This window comes from Chenopodium album, chromosome 27 (assembly GCF_948465745.1).
Source record: "Chenopodium album chromosome 27, dcCheAlbu1.1, whole genome shotgun sequence".
Lineage (NCBI taxonomy): Eukaryota > Viridiplantae > Streptophyta > Magnoliopsida > Caryophyllales > Amaranthaceae > Chenopodium > Chenopodium album.
The window spans coordinates 6392022-6400461 of NC_137860.1; the positions used below are offsets into that span (position 1 = coordinate 6392022).

At 36.4% G+C, this 8440-nt stretch overlaps 1 non-coding gene across 1 annotated transcript; it reads left to right on the plus strand.

Annotated features, from left to right (window-relative positions):
- The first annotated feature begins 2359 nt into the window (after positions 1 to 2359).
- LOC145621832 (small nucleolar RNA R71) lies at positions 2360 to 2465 on the plus strand. The gene has a single exon (XR_014108626.1). It is a non-coding gene; the product is annotated as a small nucleolar RNA R71 (small nucleolar RNA).
- The last annotated feature ends 5975 nt before the right edge of the window (positions 2466 to 8440 follow it).

Here is an 8440-nt window from a genome sequence, read left to right on the forward strand (position 1 = left end):
ACCACATAACATTTGAGTTTGGCACTCGTTCAAAGAAGAATTCACAATAACCGGAAAAGTTGAATTGGGGCCCAAAAACTCAAACCTTAGGTGTGATGGTAGAGGTTTCAACTCTACCATTGGAACACCCTTACCTTCTCTTGAGGTAGCTACTTATAATGCATCATGTGTTGTGATTCCCATGCACACTTGCTCATCGCTTGATTCCGTACTTCCTTCAAGCATCTCTTCATACAATGCCATCTCTTTGCTTTGGTGACCTATCTTTTCCTTGTTCAAAAGGACATTCTCAAGGGCATCGTTAGTAGTGAGCAAGTTCTCATGCATAGAAGTTACAATAGAATCAATAGTATCAATCATCACGCAATTATCAAGATTAGAGCTTGGATATTTCATACTCTCATTCAAGTCAAATTCTATTACCTCATCTCCTACTTTTAGTGAAATTTTAGCACTTTTAACATCTATTAAAGCACCCGAAGTAGCAAGAAAAGGTCTTCCTAGAATTATTGGAATGTTAACATCTTCGTCCATCTCTAACACAACAAAATCCACCGGGATTACAAACTTCCCCACCCTTAGAGGAACATCCTCTACTTTACCCTTTGGGAATTTAATAGAGCGATCGGCCAATTGTAGGGTGATGTTGGTGGGTAGAAGTTCCCCTATCCCAAGTCTTTGGTATACCGAGTATGGCATTAGGCTAACACTAGCCCCTAGGTCACACAAAGCATTATCAATTTGCATCCTGTATATTGCACATGGGATAGAAAAGTTGCCGGGGTCTTTCAATTTGGGTGGCATCTTGTTCATGATAATTGCACTACAATTCTCGGTGAGATTCACCGTTTCAACCAATTCACACTTTCTCCTTCCACTCAAAATGTCTTTTAAAAACCTAGCATAATTAGGCATTTGCTTGATAGCATCGGTAAAAGGAATTGAAAGATGAATTTGCTTCAATGTCTCAAGAAACTTTCCAAATTGCACATCTAATTTGTTTCTAACAAATTTATGAGGATATGGTAGCTTTTGCAATTGTTTTGTTTCCCTCTCTTTTTCTCTTGTCTCTTCACTCTCCTTTTCAAAATCATTCTCTCTTTCGCACTCTTTTTCTTTCTCACATTCTTTTTCTCTTTCACTCTCTTGATTTTTCTCTTTTTCTTGCTCACAATCACTCTCAAGGGGAGGCTCACTCATGTTCACTCTCTCATTACTTTTCTTAGGAGCACTCTCTTCCAACACCTTCCCACTCCTAGTAGATATGGCATTAACGGGCCTCTTAGGATCTAGTCCTTGGGGTGGAAGTTTGGAAGTGCTAGCCCCTTCCTTCAAAGCATTGGCCAATTGTGAAATTTGAGTTTCAAGCATTTTATTTTGAGTCATTACTTCATTAAACTTCTTGTCACTCGTGGCCATGAAAGTGTTGAACATTTTGGTTTGACTTTCCATCATTTCCTCTAGATTGGACTTACTAGGTGGTGCTTGGGCATAATAGTTATCTTGGGGAGCTCTATTACCTCTCACATTTGAATTGGAAGCATTTTGATTAGAAAAACCTCTATTGTTATTGTTGTTCCAATTATTCCTATTATTAGAGTTCCCCCCTTGGTGATATTGGCCTTGATTCCTATAATTCCCTTGATTATTATGGTTATGGTTACCATAACCACCTTGTTGGTTGTAGTTACCTTGGGGATTTTGGTCCCTTTGGCTCCTATTACCCCATTGGTTTTGGTTATGGTAATCATAATCATTTCCTCTTTGGTTATAAGCATTTCCCCCTTGTTCCCTTCGATTAGGTGGTAAATATCTTTGATTGTCATTCCTAGGTCTATTATCATAAGACAAAGCATTGACTTGTTCATTTTCATTATCATTACCCTCTTCATAATGGGATTGGGGTTGGGAATCATAATTACAAGAAGAGGTATCATGGTCATATGAGCCACAATTTTCACAAAACAAACACCCATGTGGCATGCTATTAGATGTAGAAGGAGAAGAGTTAGAATTCATACCTCTCCCCTTATATTGGGAGGGATGCTCTTGTTGTGAAGTGGAAGTCTCTAGTTTTTCCTTGATAGATGTCATCTCCTTGCCAAGGTTGGCTATTTGAGATGTCAAATTATTGATGGCGTTGAGGTGATCGACGGAGTAGACCGCATTTCCTCCTTTGCTTAAAGATTCCCTCTCTCCTTCTTGCCAATCCATGTGGTGTCTCACCACATCCTCAATTTTCTCGATGACTTGCTCCTCCGTTTTGTTCATAATCGGGCCACCCGCTCCCGCATCCAAGCTAGTCTTTCCTTGTGGGATCAAGCCCCCATAGAAAATTTGAAGCACTTGATATGATGGAATGCCATGATGAGGGCACTCCCTTTGATATTCTTTATATCGTTCCCATGCCTCATATATGGTTTCACTAGCCTTTTGACGGAAGCCTTGGATCAAAGCCCTTGCCTCGGCCGTCTTCTTTTGAGAATAGAATCTCCATAAGAAAGCTGTGGTGACCTCGTCCCAAGTTCTCAAGGAGTTAGGCCTCACCTCCTTCTCAAGCCATTCAAGAGCCCTTCCTATCAAAGAAAAAGGAAATAGCTTTAGTCTCACAAACTCTTGAGTTACCCTATTTACCTTGATTGTGTTGTAATATTTTTCGAACTCGTTCAAGTGTGCAAGAGAGCTCTCATGTTTTGCTCCACTATATTGCCTCCTTTCAATCAAATTTATCATCGCGGGCCGAATCTCGAAGTCATTGGCTTGAGTAACGGGCGGAGCAATGCCGCTTGAAGCTCTATAAGCTCCCGGAGTTCCCAACTCCTTTAAAGGTCTTTGAGGTGGTGGTTTCGCGTCACCCATTTGATCTCGATCCTCCTCGAAATTGGTCTCTCTAGTTGGGGGAGTATTGAACGGCCTAGAACCGGCTCTTTTTCTCCTTCTATAAGTTTGCTCAATCTCGGGATCGTAAGGTACCAAGATCCTGTTATGAGTTCTGCGCATGCACTCTCAACAAACACAATTAGTACCAAGGCTACAAGTGTAGCCAAAAAGAAACAATCTTTTTGAAATTTTTTATGGTTTATGGTGAACTAGACTCAAGTTATCAATTAGCAATCAACAACACCGCTCCCCGACAACGGCGCCATTTTGATGGGCGTTAGAACGGTCGCTCATTCCACACTCAATCAAACACATTTATTAACAAACACCTTACAAACCAAGCATAATGACAAGTAAGAGTTCGGTCCACAAGGAACGGGATATGGTTGCTAAAGGTCTTAACACTTAAGCTAATTCGAAGTCAATGGTGAATTTGGGGTTCGTCAAGTAGACAAACAAACTATGGTTCTAAATCAATGGATTAAAGACACTAGGGAATGGGATCCACTCAACCAAGGCAATTAGACAAACGGGGAGTAAAATAGACAAGATATAGCAAGGACTATATGTAAAATCAACCTCATGCAATAAGAAAACAACTCACACTACTAAACTTAGATTCCTCATTAGTCTAGCAATAGATGATACATAATCAAATTGCAATAAGTAATGACATACTCAATTTACACTTCCATGTCAAATTAGGCATATCATGCTATCAAGCTCCTAAGTCAAGGGTAGCTAATCCTATCATGAAGAACTAACAAGCAATCTCATATAATCAATTTAATTGCAATACAAACATCAATGTTTCTCCCACATTTGCATAACTAACCCAAAAGGTTGAGCTTCACCCAACCCCTAGCAAGAAGACTACTCACAACTCATGTTTATCAACATGCAATCAACAATTAGGGTTCTAACTACTTCAATAATTTGGGAAAAGTGGTTAACAATTGAAATAACTATCATCCAATAACAAATTACCAAGAACTAAGAAGATTTAAATAACATGCAAATACCAAATAAAATCTGAAATTAAGTAGGAAAAGGTTGGAGAAATTACTAATTGAAGCTTCAAAAGTTGAATACAAATTGCCAAACTTTGAGAATAATTCTTGAATTTCACTAATACAATGATTTGATTTGATGAAAACTAAGCTAAATTAATTAAAAGGAATGTTCAAACTAAGAGAGGTTTTTGAAAACTAGGCTACTGTTCTCCCTTCTAAAAGACCTAAAGGGGAAGTATTTATACTCCCCGAAACACATTGGAAAATCCGTCAAAAGAAAACGGATTCCCAGCGAGGAGCGCCCGCTCCACAATGAGGAGCGCCCGCTCCTAAGCTAGGAGCGCCCGCTCCTTTCGGCTGCACGCCCTCTCCAGAATGCTTCAATGAAAAGTCAGATTTAAAAGTATCAGGGAGGAGCGCCCGCTCCTCACATGATGCACGCCCGCTCCCCTGTTCCAGCAGCATGGGCAGATTCAACTTCAAAGGGAGGAGCGCCCGCTCCTGGTGAGGAGCACGCCCGCTCCTAACAGACTCCGAATTTGGGCAGAATGTAGCTAAAGTCGAGGAGCGCCCGTTCCATGAGAGGTGCACGCCCGCTCCCCTGGAGCGCCCTCTCCAATCTTTAATCCTCTTGTCTTAAACACAATTCATGCACCCAAAGCTTTCCAAATTAAGTCCATAGACCTGCAAAATGTGGACAAACACAAACTAAGAGGGGGAAAGCCGAGACAAAACATTTTCATTCAAAATTGGTTTAGAAAGAGGGGAAATGATCACGAAATCGGATTTAAATTGACACAATAAGTGGTCAAATAAACCACTTATCAGACAACAATTCTGAACATCAGACATTTCCCTAAAAGCCTCACGATATAAAATAGCTCTATCAAGCATCATGTATGTAGAGTTCCACCTTGTTGGAACATCAAGCCACAACGATTTTGTTTCTTTTATCTTAGCTAACTTCACACAAGATCGGAATGTATTTTTTCTTGTTTCAGAATATTTAATACGCTTCACACAAAGTCTTACTTTCTCAACAATATGTTCAATGACCTTAAGTCCATCTTTAACAATGAGATTTAATACATGTGCAGCACATCGTACATGAAAAAAATCACCATTGTACAACAAAGCATCTCTTACAAGTAGAGTTTCTTTCAAATAATCTTGCATTTTATCATTACTAGAAGCATTGTCTAATGTGAAGCAAAAAATCTTATCATCAATACCCCAATCTTGAAGCATGGACAACACAGCAGAATACATGGTGTTTCCAGTGTGTGGTGAGTCAATATGACTGAAATTCAACACTGTACTAATTAATTTCCAATTATCATCAACATAATGAGCAGTCAAACATAGATATCCCTCAGTTTGACAAGAAGTCCACATATCACATGTTAAAGAGATACGATTAGAGACTTTACGAAGAGTTTCCTTTAACTGAGTCTTCAAAGTTTTATGCAATTTTAAACAATCAACTTTAGCAGTATTTCTAGAAATGAAATTTACTTCAGCATTTAAATATGCATGTATTTCTTTGTTACCATCATGTTCAACCCAAGAAAAAGCATATCCATGCTTTATTATGGCTTTAGCTACCAAGTCTCTATACACCTTCTGGTCAAAGATCACTTTACCTTTGTTTCCTCCTTGGTTTTTCAAATGTTTTGCATATGCGCTGCATTTCCTAAGATGTCTTTGCATATTTTGTGTTCCATAATGGGCATCGGAAATGAAGGAAGATTTCTGGCAATGTTTGCAAATTGACCTTTGTTTCCCATCAATAGATTCTGCCTTGTCAAGTGTGAGAAATTCCACCCAAACTGAGCTCCGTTTCTTATTTGTAGCAGCAAGTACAGGTTGTATAGTTTCATCATCCACATTATTGCATTCAATTGTAGCTGCAGGTGTAATATGAACTTCAGCTTCTTCCTTTGGTGGAGTTTCATAGAATATTTCGTCTGGTGAATGAACAGGAGGTTCATCATAAATAATATGATCCATGCTGCAAAAAAAAATAATAATAATAATAAGATCATTAGTCCACTTTTAATTGAATTGACAAAATTTTCATAATTCAAAGAAAGAGTATATATTGTGAGTATATTTAGAGTACATCAGATTGCCAAAAATTCAAGTTAAAAGAGAATAAAACCATGATGTGATAAGATAACTAAATAAGCATAACTCAGTTTAGTTGAGAAATACAAGAAACGCAAACGAAGCTAGCTATTGGTTAAGAGTATTGTAGACAACCTTAAATTCAGCTTGTAATTACAATTAACTAGCGTTTAAGCACCATCCACCTAAAAACAGAATGGAAATGATTTTTGAATAAACCAAGAGCAGGGGTATAACAGAATACTCAGACCTTATACAAAGTTAATCATCAAATAATGCAAAAAACATATTAACCAATTTTAACAAACAAAAAACTAAAATCAAATCAACAAAAAATAAAATCAAATGTAGAACCAATCAAATCAAACCGATTAAAAAACCGATAAATACAACCCTAACCAAATAGATACAAATTTACACAAAATTAATTTAAAAAACCTAATTATAGAGAATAATCAAATTTCAGATATAAAAGAGAAGAAAATACCTTAGATTTCCCCACAATAAATGACGAAAACACTTATCTTGAGGTGAAGTAGAATTGGTGAGGATTTAGGTTGGTAAGTGAGATGGAGTGAGTATAGAAGAGAGAGAATGGAGTGAAAAACAAGAAGGACTAAACAAATTAGGGGTTTTGGTTGATTTTAGAAATGTACTCCGTAGAATGATTTTTGCCTCTCTTAGAGTCTTAGTAATAATTAGTGGAGTACTAGAGTAAGTCCAGTAAGATATTTTCATATTTTTACTCTTTTTTGTTTGATTTTTTTATTATTTTTTTTTGGTAAATTTGGAGTAATAGACAAGGATTCAAGGAGGGAGTTTTACCGCTAGAATTTTTCTTTTGGCGGGCTGAATTTCACAAAAAAAAAAAAAAAAAAACCTTAGAGGCTTAGATAGATGATTTGTTCATTATTTCATTATGGCAGTAAGTTTCCCTCCTAAATTTTCATTTTTAACTTTTGTTTATAATGATAAACATATCTAATTGTAACTTTATATCCGAATTTCTTGCAAATGAAATTTAAAAATGTAACATAGGGTTTGTTCACATTTATTGAACTGAGATGAACTGAACTGAACTGAACTGTTTGGAGCTGAACTGAACTGAACTGAATAGAGCTGAAATAAATATTTTATGAGAGATAAAAATTAGGAGCTGAACTGAACTGAACTGAACTGAACTGATTAGAGCTGAACTGAACTGAGCATAGGACAACCGACAACCTATGAAGTAACCTATACTGAAGACATGGCTTAAACTAAATTTAACAATCTTATTATGATTTTGACACTTTATAAATAAACAGAATTAGATTGATTGAACAGGTTTTTACAATAAGCTAATAATACCTTAATGGTGTTAATTTGCTTTATTATTACTCAAATCATACAAAAACATCATCTTACATGATAACATGTTTTTATTTTTAATTCATAAATAGTTCCACTTAATTAGAGCTGACGCTTATTGTTATTAGCTCGTCTTGTGTGTGGCTAGCCACACCTAGGGGTGTCCATTCGGTTTTCGGTTTGAATTTAGTCCAAATCCGATCCATTCCGAAATATAATTCAGTTTTCAATTTTTCAATCCGATCCGATCCGAATTTCTCTCTTAATCCAATCCGATCCAATCCGAATTAAAATTCGGTTATTTGGATCCGATTCGAAAATCCTAATTATAATACATTATTTTTTAGCTCCTAATACAATTATAAAAATAAAGCTCTAATACAAGTAAAAGTCTTTAAAATAATGAGTAAAATAAATAGTTCAACGTCAAGTCATTAATTAATTAATACAAAGTCTCCCTAATTTATTTTTTGTAGTAGTAAGTATTTGAGCTAAACTTCAAAAAATAAAGAAATCCATATTTATACAAGCTTAATTTTACTATTCGGTTTTCGGTTTGGATTGGATCCAAGTAGGGTAAATCCGATCCAATCCGAAAATCCGAATTTCCAAAAAATCTCAATCCGATCCAATCCGATTTAAAGTTTAGATCCGATTTGAATTGATAATTCAGGTTGGATTGGATTGGATTTTGGTTTTTATCCGAATTATGGACACCCCTAGCCACACCGTATGACCACTTATAAAAGAATAAAGTAACACCTATAAAATTGGCCAAGTAACCCCTATAATGCTAACGAGTAGCCTCTATTACTAACACTAACTGAGTAACCCCATAATACTGACCAAGCAACCCCTTTACACTGACCAAGTAACCCCTATTACACTGACCAAGTAACCCTTGCCACACGGTGTGACCAACCACATATAAGACTTTGTGTATTGCTATTGTTACCCACTTTGCTTTTTTTTTTTTTTTTTTTTTTTTTTTTTTTTTTAAGTGCTTAACTAGAACTTTCTTTTTTCTTTTTACATCTAAATTGGGATTTCATACTATATTATAATTTAAG